We start from the raw sequence: 13,497 nt of genomic DNA on the forward strand, positions 1-13,497 counted from the left end.
ATGAAATTGTCTGAGAATTTATTTATTTTGGCACTAGGCTTTTCTAAATGTAGGCTTTACCAAACAGGCACAGTCCCAACATAAATTTGGATGGACATCAAACTGCCCACTTAGGCAAATAATATTTTGTTCTGCTCTCACCAGGAGTAGAAATGAACCTCACCTATTTCTGCATTATTCCTAATTAGCACTTAGCTGCATCAAGTAGGCCGTTTTGGGAAGCTCTATTGAGTCAACTATTGAGAAAATCCCATGACAGCTGGTGAATGTAATATAAGATGTTTTCTAAGCTATGCTTTAGAAGAATGTCCTCTGAGGATTTTGCGTGGTGCCATTTTGTCGTTTTAGTGCCCTGGGCACCTCTCATGTTCCTCCTTGCTCTACTGGGATGAGGATGAAAGTCCTGAAAGAGTTTAGCCGCGGGAGCCAGGGTCAGGCCACTGCTGGTGATCGGCGGTGTGGGGATACCTGTGGTGTATGTGGAGGCTCTCTGGTCAGGATTTGGCTGACCACCTCTTATAACCTTGTTCAGTTTTCATCAATGCTTGGGAAAACCAGGCTTAGAGAAGATCCTTTGGTCAAATCCTTTTAGGCTGGAAACAGCCAAACATACTCTGTGCTTTTACTTTTTATTGTACCACAGAAAGCTCAAAATCAGACTTTCACCTTGTGTTTTATTAACAGTCATCTGTTTCTGTAAGATACTTTGAAAACTCTCTTGTAGATAGTCTTTGTGAAGGTGTTTTAGGAAAGGTTATTTTCCATTCACCTCAGTTCTTATAAAGAGGGACAAAATGAGCAAGACTCAAAAAAGAGTCTCATTTTGTGGCTTTTGTCCTTAAGTAATGGAATTAAAAAAGAAGAGGCCCCTGCAGTTCGCTGTATGGGATTGCTGCCTTGTTGTTGGTACAGGTGTTCGGAATCTGAACAGAATTCATCCAGAGATCTAGGTCTTCCTGGAGTGATACTGCCTGCATTCTTTCTAAGCTACAAGTGAGGAGACAAGCCATAATAAGGAGTGATATGCCCTTGGACAAATTGTTTCCCCCTCCATAAAATGGGGAAAAACTACTCACCTCCCACATAAGTTATAAAGATTGCATGAGATAAGGGTGGGCCATGGTGGCTCAGTGGCAGAGTTCTCCCCTGCCATGCCAGTGACCCAGGTTTGATTGCCAGTACCTGCCCATGCGAAAAAGAAAAAAAGATTGCATGAAATGAGACATGAGAGAACTTCGATAGTTCTGAAATGTAATAGGTGCTCAGTATATATTATTTTCCTTTCTTGAAATATAAGAGGATTTAACTTGCTAGGCAGTACAAAAAAGTGGTTGTGGTAGCAGAACGTGTTTTAGTTTCTCATTTAATAATAAGCCCAAAAGTTTGTTATCAAGTAGACAAAAAATTAGAGTATAGTGGCAACAAATGTGAAGTGTCTACTTTTTTTGTACCTACCTTTTAATGTTTGCTTGTGAAAAATGAGATGATGCTCAGGTTTCACATTTATATATAAAAGATGCAAGATTACTTTGACATGGATCATTTTTTAAAGTTTTGTCATTCAAATGAATATAATTCAACAACTCATGAAAGGTTGTGTGGGTATCTAAAATACTCCTCAGTATAGAGGGTGGAGGAACCTGTATCATACCTGAAATAGGGCACACTAATGCCCGCTCCCTCCATGGCACGCAGTTATGTGCTGGCAACAAGTTGGTTTTTTCTTGTGCTTGATATTTAATATCAGAGAGATTTAAAACTGAAGGATTATAGGAAAAGAAGATACTAAAGATCAGAGCTGTAACTCCGTTCTTCACTGATAATGGACACAGGAAGTCTTTTTTACCCTGTTCACCAGCAACTGCCATTCATTCCGAGTGGCAAGGTGTGCAAGGCTCCTGGTGGGTGATTATCATTACTCATGTCTCTAAAAATATAGCTCTCTGTGTCTCAGAAGGATGTCACCTGGTCCCCTGCAGGGAAGCCCTCCCTTAACCTTCACTGGTCCTGCTTAGCCCTCCCTCCCAACAGAGGAGGAAACTAATCGGTTCTGATTCCTAGTGTTTGCTGTCAGTATCTTATACTTTGGGTGACGGATTGAATGTGTCTTCCCTGTGATACACTGCTCAGGTCAAGTATAAATTAAGTTCTTTGTTTTAAGTGGTTCGGTAATTTTCTTACCACAGGACTTCCACCTTCCCAACATGAACAACAGTTAAAACACAGTTTATACTGTTTGGAAGCACATAGATGTGAGTGCCAGCTGTATGTCCACGTAATTGGTTTTCATTTGAATTTAAAATTTAAACAGCCATTTGATTGATTTCTCCAATAGAATTTATTCACTTTGGGAGACTCCAATGCCAGCTGGAACGTGATTGCTGAGGTCAGGTATCTGGATGCGAATCCCCACCCCACTCCTTATTATTTGCCTGGTCTCACGCAAGTTACTTGCCCTCTCTGCACCTCAGCTTCATCGTTTGAAAATTGAGAATCTTAGTGCTTCTTTAATAGGGCTGTTGCAAGGGTGTAATGAGAGAATGGAGGTAGAATGCACAGTGCCTGGCATGTAATAGGCCCTCAGTCAATACACCATTGCTGCCGCTGCTGTGGAGACATTTATACTTTGAGACAGTGCTTCTCTGGGTCAGACACTAGGAGCAAAAGGAGGGCTGTTTGGGTTTCATAGAAAACACCGTATAATCGGTCCTCTTGCACTGTATACAACCTTTAAATAAGGCTTTGTATTGTGTTATGAGTCTTGACCAAAAAGGGGGTGGATAAGAGGGGAAGCCTGCTTATAACTAAATGATATTCAGGGGAAAGATTTGCATGTGTGTCTTTTGTTGTTTCCCTTTTGAGGCATGTGGTTTATTTCTCAGCCTTTGTGCTGTGTAGCATTTTCAGTTGTACGTTTTTACTGGGAGAGGGGAGTAAAGAAATAGCTTCTACTAAGTTATCCATTGGAGCTTTCTTTTTGACTAAACTCATTGCGTCAGTTGGATTTTAATCCATTAAAATTGTTGATATTTTGGAAACACCTGGAACATTTTTCTTTTGTATTTGTATCATCACCCTTTGTTTATATCACTTCTTGGGCACATAAACCTTGAGATATGTAGCTGTACCAGGAACTCATCTAAAATTTGCTTATGAGAGAGGCTCTGGGGCATAGTGAAAATAGCGGAAGTTTCAGAGTAGGTCAGCTTGGGTTCAGAGCACATAAATCAGGTAAGCTGTTGGGCCTTTCTTAAGCTCAGTTTCCACATCTGGGAAACGGGGATAATAAAGGCCTACCTGTAGGGAGGCCCTTAGACTGAATAGTAGCATCTGCAGAGTAGTTTAGCTGAGTGTGTTGTGTGTCGTAGTTGAATAGACAGTGTGGTTGTTATTGTGACTTTCACCACAGTGAACTTCCAAGAAAAGGATGTGCATCTGGTTTTCCCTGGTAACATGGGTGCACTGATAGCTGCACAGACCGGGCTCTGTGTACTTAGCAGTTGTCCTTAGTTGGCAGTGTCTCTCTGCTGGCAGGAGGGCATGATGCCAGTGGAGTCTTTTTTATAGAGAATGGCAACTTATAAGTCCCCTTAAGAAAATACTTCATAACTGTCTTTGTATCTTAATTAAACAGATCTAGCTGTGAAGTTGGATGATGAATGAGAAAAGGAAAATATCTGCCTTGTGTGCTGGTCATACTCTTGTGTATTGAACCTTATAATTTGGGTGAGGCTGTGTTATTTGTGAGGCAGTAAAGTGAAGTATGCAGTCTCCTCCATTCATTTGCCACTGACAGCAGCTGTGCTTCTCCAGAAGCCTCTGGTGATTCCAGAACCAAGGAGATCAGTTTATGCAGGATGGAGGCAAGTTAATGGCAGATGATAAGAGTCATCCACAGTGGTGATTGTGGGAACCTTCCTTTCCAATTGGCTAGCTTTTGTAATAACTTGGGAGGAGTTATTCCTTAATTTTATATTAATAGTGCTTGAATAAAGGGGTAACACATAATCTTTATTTATTTTTTAAATTCAATTTTATTGAGATATATTCATATACCATACAAACCTTCCCAAGTATACAGTCACTGACTCACAGTATCATTGTTGTGTATTTTTAAAAATATTTTTAAAATCTTTAAAAATATAGTGTCCTCTACCCCCTAGTTTCTACGAAAAATAGATCTTAAGCCAGGGAAAGGGCACATAACTCATCATAAACTGGTTAGAAGTGGCAGTGGTGCTGTTCAGCATATTACTTTTTAATGAAGAAGGGCCTAGGAAACAAGCCTTTTAAAAATGGAGTTCATTTGGAACTTTTTCCCAGTGGTGCCATGGAGGTAAAAATCCCAGCATCTCAGTCTTCCAGACTCATAAAGTTTTGAAGCCAGTTTTCCCTTAGTTCACAAAATATGTTTTTCTCCTATTCACAAAACGTATTTTATCCTCAGCTTCCTTAATCAGAGACCTTTATTTTGCCTCAGAACCATGTTCCTTTCACTTTAGGTTCTCCAAATTACCAAGATAAAAAAAGTCTCTAAGAATTGGCTTGGTTTGGTTATTCCAGAAGTTCCTTAGTACACTGATTTTCATAAAAGTAAAAGGCAGGTGAATGTAGAGCACGTTTACTCTTTTTTTTTTCAAAGAGAGGAAGAGTTTATTACTAGGCACATAGTAGGAGAGTGGATGGCCTAGCAGCCCAAAGTGTGTCTCCCTGAACTGCAGTAATTCTGATAGCACATTTACTCTTAAGCCTTTCATCTGCTTTTTTAAGACTAGGAGCTAGTGCTTGTTTGCATGACTTCTCACAGTGTTTGCTTCAACTTGATAGTGACTTATCTCATTTTTACCTTGAGGTCTTGATTGCTGGAAGATTTATGAGGTTAGTCAGTTCTGTGATAAAGGCTGCTCTTCTTAAGAAACCTTAAAGGACACCCACTGAGGAAACCTGCAATAGGCTTGCTAACTCTGTGGGCACTACAGGGGCTGTCCAAGTGCCATGCTGTTCCAGGCTTCTGTTTGCTCTATTTACTTTAAAGTGCATTTCCCTCTGGTTTAATAAGTTGTTTATCCTGATAATTTGTTGAGGTAAAAAAATTCGTCAGCCCTTGGATGTACTTAATCAGCTTGCCTCCTCCCTACTGAGGCTCCGTATTAGTGTACGGGGGCTACTGTAACAGATGGCCAGAGACTGCCTGGCTTAGACTACAGAACTTTATCCTGTCATAGTTCTGGAGGCCAGAAGTCCTAAATCAGTGTGTCAGCAGGGCTATATTTCCTCAAAAAGCCCTGGGATACAGTCCATTCCTTGCCTCTTCTAGCTTCTGATGGCTCCGGGCTTTCCTTGGCTTGTGGCCACATCACTTCAGTTTTTACCTGTGTGATCACACTGCCTTCTCCTCTTTGTCACATCTCCCTCTGCCTCTCTCTTAAAAGAACACCTGTGATGGCATTTAGGGCTCACCTGAATAATCCAGGCTCATCTCCTCATCTCAGAATCCTTAACTTTTAAATTACATCTACAAAGACCTTTTTTCCAAATACGGTAACATTTACAGGTTCCAGGGCTGAGGACAAGGATCTGTCTTTTGGGGAGCTCTGGCTATAGGCATGTTAATAAAGTCGGCATTCTTAGGTATTCCTGTCCATGCTACGATCCTGGCCAAGAGCAAGCAGGCAGTAGTTATTTCCATGTGTGCTGGTTTGAAAAGATGTATGTCCCCTAGAAAAGCCATGTTTTAATCGAAATCCCATTTCATAAAGGCAGAATAGTCCTTATTCAATACTGTATGTTTGAAACTAATCAGATCATCTCCCTGTAGATGTGATTTAATCAAGAGTGGTTGTTAAGCTGGATTAGGTGACGACATGTCTCTTCCCATTTGGATGGATCTTGATAAGTTTCTGGAGTACTATAAAAGAGGAAACATTTTGGAGAATGAGAGATTCAAAGAGATCAGAGCAGAATGACATAGCCATGAGAAGCAGAGTCCACTAGCCAGTGACCTTTGGAGATGAAGAAGGAAAATGCCTCCTGGGCCGCTTCATGAAACTGGAAGCCAGGAGAGAAAGCTAGCAGATGACGCCATGCTTGCCATGTGCCCTTGCAGCTGAGAGAGAACCCTGACTGTGTTTACTATGTGTCTTTCCAGATGAGAGAGAAACTCGGTGTTTGCCATGGGTCTTTTCACTTGAGAGAGAAACTCTGAACTTCATCAGTTGTCTTGAACCAGGGAATCTTTCCCTGGATACCTTTGATTGGACATTTCTATAGACTTGTTGTAGTTGGGACATTTTCTCAGCCTTAGAACTGTGAACTAGCGTCTTATTAAATTCCCCTTTTTAAAAGCCATTCTATTTCTGGTACATTGCATTCCAGCAGCTAGCAAACTAGAACACCAGGTCAATTTAGTATCTAATTTATCTCATTCAAAGGTTAATAGTATACTGTAAAAAATTTAATATAGCTACCAAATATCTTATCTATGACCACCTTCCACTCTGCAGAGTACCATCTCTCACGATGACTAATTTCTGGTAGCAGCCCTCAGAAGTGGGTGATAGTGTTCCTGTTTAATTGTGTGGCCGTCTGCCTGGGGTCACAGGAGTGGCAGGCAGGGCTGAATCCAGTTTATCCTTGGCTAAGAATGGATTCTTTCTCCACAGCACCCAGTCTCTAAAAGAGTCAGTTCTGTAGTTGGTTGTACTTTTTTTTTTAAAGACAGTGCTAGTATCTTTGAGAGGAAATTCTTTTTCTTTGTGTTTGGCCTAAACAGTGGTTTTAAAAGATGTTGTTGACTTTGACCATTGGATGGTGTGGGGCTAGTTTCCTCTAACAGATTTTTAAATCTGTTGCTTTATAGGCCTTGCAGATGTTGCCTTTGTATAATGCTCTGTTTAACATTTTTATTTGATGTAATTTGATATGCTTCATTTGATGGATGCTGTTCAAATGAAGTGCTGGTTTTCTCCCTCCACCCCCCGCTTTCATTTTTGTTTCTAGTATTTTAATAGTCTCTGTTGAAGAAAGGACATGAGTTGGCCTAAGGACAAATGTCTAATAACACTGTATTTGTCAAAACAGCAAGTGACTAGATTGAAAATTGTATTCCCTCCCCACCTGAGTGAAATTAAAGTAACTGATGCCACAGTAACTCCCTTCTAGCCAGTGGTTGCCCACTTATTTTACACAGGAGTTTTAGTGAGCAAAATAAATGAGCTTATTTTGTGAGAGATGTCTGCATGCTTCCTACCCTAGATGATAGAAGTAGTTTTTTATAGCACATAAATATGTATAATGATGAGCCCTTGCATACAAGGTTTTTATGAAGTGCTTTTACTGCTGTGCCCTGAAGGAAATACCGAGATAGGGTAGAGCTGGTAAGTCGTTAAAGGTTTCAATTTTCCATTGGAAGGCTTGGGACTTGGGCTGAGCTACAAATTAATTCACTGTTCAAATTGTGTTGAGATAAGATTTTACTTAACATTTCTGTGTTCTAGTCTTCAGTGTTTTGAGAGGGGTGCAGTTTTACTTGAAATCTCTTTTTTTTGCGATAAAGCTTTTTAGGAAAAGAGTATAATCTTGATGAAAGCAGATAAATGAAATGCAAATTTTTACTCAGTGAGTGAAATACTGGGTTTCTGGGAGGAAGAAAAAGTTTGGGGCTTGAGGTTTTTCCTTTTGTTTAGAAAAGAAACCAGAATAAGAATTGTTCTTTATTAAAACCTGTCATGACATAGAAGTTCTTTATAAGCTGTAGAAGCCTATATGTGTGTGTTATACATGTATACAAGTGTGTGTGTTCAAATCTGACATGACATTGTCAAGTCCTTTATATTCAGACACCTGAGGTCTCAGCCCTGAGATGGGTTGATTCATTGTTTTTTCCCCTGATGGTGAGCCTGCTGTGTTTGTGTAGATGTGGCTGGAAAGCCTGATGCCTTGATGGCAGCTCTTTTTGCACTGCCCGCGTGTAGAGGTGGTCTTTTTGATCTGTGGCAACATGACTTTCTTGCGGTTCTTCCTATTGAAAATTCAGTCTGCCCAAAGCTTTTTCTCAGACAGCAACCTCATTTCTTGTATCTGGGCTTCATAAAAACCCATTATATGAAGCTATAATTTAATCAGCACTTAGAGCATTAAAAACAAAATGTTTCTGGGATCCTTACTTGTAGCCTGAGCTCTTGCTTTACTTATACATCCTAGCGGTTTGCGTAGTGATTCACACTCCTGCTAGGCGTCTAGTTTACCATTTCACATGGAGGCTTTGGAAGTAGCTCAGATAAAAAGTCGTCTGTGAGAGTATTAGTAATCTTTGGGCTGGAGTCCTATTTCTTCCTCCATGGTAGCCAGGGGCAAGCACCAAACCTGTAAAAACCTGCTTCCTCATTCATTGTATAGTGGAACTGATGTGTCCCTGCTGGACCTCCAGATATCAGGGGATCAAGTGAAGTGACTATTTAATATTATTTTATTCAGAAACCTTGCACTTTGTATAAAAGAATATATATTTTTTTCTGTTTAAGAGAAAAAACTCCCTGCTCATTCCCACCAGCCAAGAAGAAAAAAAGCTATTTTAGTCAATTTCCTACCAGTTTTCTATTTCATTTTCTGATTGAGATGACTGTAATTCATTTATTAATTGAGATTATACTAGTTATGTACTTTTGTGTACTTTTAAAAAAATACACTAAGGAATTTTCACAAGACATTAAAAAGCCTGTGGTTAACATCATGTTGATGGCCTTCAGTGGTTTGTCAGGTGGATATATCATGATTTACTTAAAACTTTTTCCTCTGTTGGTCTTCTTGTCAGGATACACACTTTCACTACACTTGTCTCTCCAGCACTAGGTGCGACCATTTTTTGCCAACCAGAAGTGCATGTCTCTATAAATGCACTTCTCTGATTCACTTCCATTTTCTACCATAGTATTGGATAGCATGCTGTTTCAGGGGCAAAATTAAATATTTTCTTCCACCTCTGAATAAAATTATTGATGTCATACATAAATTTGGTAATGCAGAGTTTTAAAAAATTTTAATGATCATTTAGTTCCGAGGTTTGATCCTCTGCAAAATATTCCAGAGTCATCTTCAGGACTTCTTGCATGCATTTTTTTTTTTTTTTTTTTTTGCAAGGGCAGGCACCAGAAATCGAACCTGGGTCTCTGGCATGACAGGAGAGAATTCTGCCTGCTGAGCTACTGTGGTCCACCCCTTGAAAAATACATTTGTTCTTTTTGTTTTCTTGAACATAGCTGCATAAAATGGATTTATGTTGACATTGTTTTGCAGTCTCTTTTATTCATTGAACAACCTGGAATGGTTCAGCTAGTCTAAGACCTATTGTGTCAGCATAGAACAGCTTTGTCTTTATGTACGTCTCAGGGCAGCCCGTGTCTTCTGTGGTCACCAGACTTTGTGTTTGAAACTTGTTTGTAAGGTTGGAGAATTTTGATAAAGTTAGAGTTATCTGATTCTTTGTATTGTGTATGATACTCCTTCACATGTTTGCCAGTCTTTGGTGTTGCTTTAGTGACTAAAACTTAATTTGTGATGCTGGAAGTGTTCAATTGTGATTGATTCACAAGTTCAACTTTTGCCAGTGAGTTGCTAAGAGAGTAGTTTAAGTAATCTGCTTTCTTTTTAAAAAGGATCATGGTATCTATCAGCAGTAATTGTCCCTAGTTTGTCTCTTGCAGGGAACCTAGTTGTCAGATTTTGACCTCCTGTTTTCAGGAAGTAGTAGAAGCTTTGTTTGATTTTGAGGTAGTTCTGGGTATTTGTTTTTGTTGTTGCTGTTTTGTGTTTGGTTTTTTTTTTTGGTATTTGTTTGAATAGTTTTGTGTTTTTCTAAGTTAAAATCATTTAATACAAACAAATCAGTTTTTGGAGAATTTGGCAAAAGTATTATCCAGTGATTAATGAATCATCTTTAATGGTAGGTAACTAACACAACAATGCAACGTTTTGTTTTCCTCTTAATGCAGTGATTCTCACTCCCCAGGGTTTCTGAGTCATTGGGTCTTGCCTGGGGCCCAATAATTTGAATTTGCTGATATGAATATTGAATACTGCTGGTTTAGGAAACCACACTTTGAGCTCTGCTCTTAACTGATTGACCAGTAGGTATGTAAATCAATTAGAGTGCATAATGTAGGAGTTCTCAACTCTGGCTGCACATTGAAATCAGCTGGGGAGCTTGAAAACTATACTGTTCTCTGGATTCACCCCCAGACATCTGAATTAATTGGTCTGGAGTGCTCCTCGGACATTAAGAGTTTTTTAAAAGTTCCCTTATGTTCTTCTTGGGCTGAGAACCAAACTTTAAATAATCTCAACCATTATCTGAATTATTTATTAGAGATAGACTGAGAAATTGACACTTAAAATGCTTAGCATTGGGATCACTCTTTAAAATTTCTTTTTAGGGAATGAACATGTGGAAGAAGTAGTCTAAATGGCTGAAGGGTGTATGATCCTAAAAAGTTTACATCTTAAATGAAATTCTTCAATGACTAGCAAGTCTTCTGTCACAATCTGGGTCACAGTGTCATACTGCCCTGGTTGCAGGAGAAAGTTTGGAGGATAGCATTTTATGCATGCTATATAGTATGTGGGTAACAGAGATGGGCTGACTCTTTGGAGATAATGGCATTGCTCACAGTAAAGAAACTGAGCTGAAGACCTATTTGACTGAACAAAAGATCCTGAAGTATGTTGCTTCGTCCTTGGGTTTTTTGAGATATGTTCAAAAGCTGGGATAAAAGGCATCACCAGTCCTGTAATCGTAGAACAGTAAAAAGTTATTAATTACCACAAAAGGTAAAAATATGACATTTTATGGCGTTTAGAATGGTATACTGTTAGCCATGGTATCAAGTGGGAATTTTACTTTTAGTCTTTGATAGAGTTAATGTCAATCGTTTTGTGAATAAATGCTAAAATAATGTTTCATGAGAAAGCTTGCAGAACGTGTCAAGACTTTCACACACAGCCTTGATGGTCTTTACCATATTATAGCTATCTTGAATCTTTACTAAAATAGAAATAATGTTTCATGCAATTCAGCGTAAGTGCATGTCTTTTTGGTATCTGCAGATAAAGGGCCTCCTGGGAGAGATTGTTCTTTAGTACGCTCCACAGTGTATTTACCAACATTTCTGCGTAATTACCGTAGTGCATTTCCTCATGTGTTAAGGTGAAGACTTTCAAGTCAAATGATCTGTATATAGTATATGTTATTAAATTATTCTGGAAAGTCAGTGTAGGCCTTTTAAGAACCTACAGTTTGTATGAGACACATATGCAATGAGTTGTTTTAATTTATTTCCGAAGGGCAGGAATGTTTCCAGAGTATTGGCTTGCAAACAGCATGGCATAAGAAGGATGAGAACCCTTGAGAGAGATGACTTCGGTTCAGTACCCCAGAGGCTTAGCCACAGATTTGACAGTTAGTTTCACAATTGTATGGCTCTCTCCAGAGGTGCAGTCTGCCAAGTCAGACACACACAGTTGGTTTTTGTGTTCTTCCAGGTTTGGGGGCTGTTCATTTCTCTCTAAAGGCCAGACATGAAGTTGGAGGCATAGGGGAAAAGTGAGAAGTAAGTTTATTTGAAAAGAGTATGTATTTAAAGTATTGAGCAGACAAGATAGTCTGGATTAACCTTTTTTTAAGTTTTTGAGTGCTTTGGCCAACAGTGAATTTTTACTTCATTCTGATACAATATTTAAAAGCCAAGTGAACTATAGAACAAATTGCCTGTAAATTAATTAACAAAGATATTTTAAAAAGCTGATAAATATTTATGTGGTAAGATAACTTGGGGAAGTTCCCTTTTTTTCTTTTTAAGGGTTACTTTTTTTTTTATATGTTCTCTAAACTCCTTATTGAGGTCCCATGATTTTAGAAATTAAGCAAAATTTTAAAAAGGAATCAGATGTAGAATCAAACTAATGATTTTACTTTATATTCCCTTCCCCCACAACCAGGTCAGCTAGGGCATAAGCCATACAAGTTTAATTCAATTGGCTTTTTCAGTAGTGCTTTTTCTAAGAAAGTGTTCTCGTTATTTTTCCTGGGTCTCTCTCAGTTCTATTAACTTTTTTTTTTCTTTTTTTAAGTTTAAAAATCTGTAGTAAAGAAATTATGAAAAGCAAAGTTCAGATTTTCTCAAAATGATTGTCTTGTGGTGGGAAGGATTTTCTTTTTTTATTCTTGGTTTAATAACAAATGTTTTACAAAAATGGTATCATATTATAGTTTTGCGCTTTTTTAAAAATTAAAGTTACGTAACAGTTTATTCCTGTTTTGAAGTTATGTGTTTTGGTTGTTTAATGTTCTGTTGAAGTGATGAACCATAATTTACTTGTCCCCAAATGTTATTGAATCTTGAGATTGATTGATTTTCCGTATAATTAACAACATAGCAGTGAACATTTGGTGGAATAAACATTTATTCTTCCATTGAAATTAGGTTAAAAGTTTTGTTTTATGGCACTTGATATGTTCCATTAACTTTTAGATGAGGGTGGGGTTTTTTTTGTTAGTTTGATTTGGTTTTTAGAATTTGGGGACCATCTTTACATTTACTAAATGGAGAATTGAAAATTAATACAGGGCGGGCCACGGTGGCTCAGCAGATAAGAATGTTTGCCTACCATGCTGAAGGACCCGGGTTCGATTCCTGGTGCCTGCCCATGTTAAAAAAAAAAGGAAAATTAATACAGCATAAGAGTATTGAGCCTACCAACAAAGGAATAACTGTCTGGGTTCTGGTTGGCAATAATAATAATATTAATAGCTACCGTCATAAGAATCTACGTTCTGCTAGGTGTTTTATATATTTTATTGTCTTCTGGCATTGTAGGTAGTATTTAGAAAACTGGGTGAAACCACTTAGAAAATCAGAACAGTGCACCTAAATTAGTGAACTAAAAATAAATTTGGTTTCTTAGCCATTGAATTTGGCTTATTAAATTGTAGGTCAGACAAGTCCTCAAACCACAGAGTACGGTAACTTTTTTTTCTGGTGTTAACGGAACAGTGTTATTCATGCTGATGGTTCCATTTGTAAACTAGATCATGCCCTGCTTGGATTTTGAATGCCTGGTAATAATATGCCTTAATTGCGGGTCAGTGAAGCCAAACTAATTGCTCGTTGGGCACTTGGATTGCCTTTTTAATTTGCTATCTAATGTACTCTCTACTAGAAACACACAGTATATTGCAAAACTCATTAAAATCATCTTTCAAACAAAATGATTGATATTTTGCCTGTCATCTTGCAAATAGAGAAAATTGAATGGTATTACAGAGTTATAATTTACTACTGCTATAAAACTAGTTTTTTGGTTTTTTTTTTTTACTGTGTTTGTATCCATTTTGGAAGGTATACATAAAATGACTGTTTTTGGTATATATCAAAATAATACTTTTCTTTACAAAGAATTATTTTGCTTTGTCTTTTTTATATAGTTTAAATAACAAAATAATGA

General features: G+C 38.1%; 1 protein-coding gene across 4 annotated transcripts in view; it reads left to right on the plus strand.

Moving 5' to 3' along the window:
• The window catches only part of PARN (poly(A)-specific ribonuclease), a 226,455-nt gene that overhangs the window by 55,720 nt on the left and 157,238 nt on the right, over nucleotides 1-13,497 (plus strand). The gene's annotated exons all lie outside the window — the stretch shown is intronic.

This window comes from Tamandua tetradactyla, chromosome 23 (genome assembly GCF_023851605.1).
Source record: "Tamandua tetradactyla isolate mTamTet1 chromosome 23, mTamTet1.pri, whole genome shotgun sequence".
NCBI lineage: Eukaryota > Metazoa > Chordata > Mammalia > Pilosa > Myrmecophagidae > Tamandua > Tamandua tetradactyla.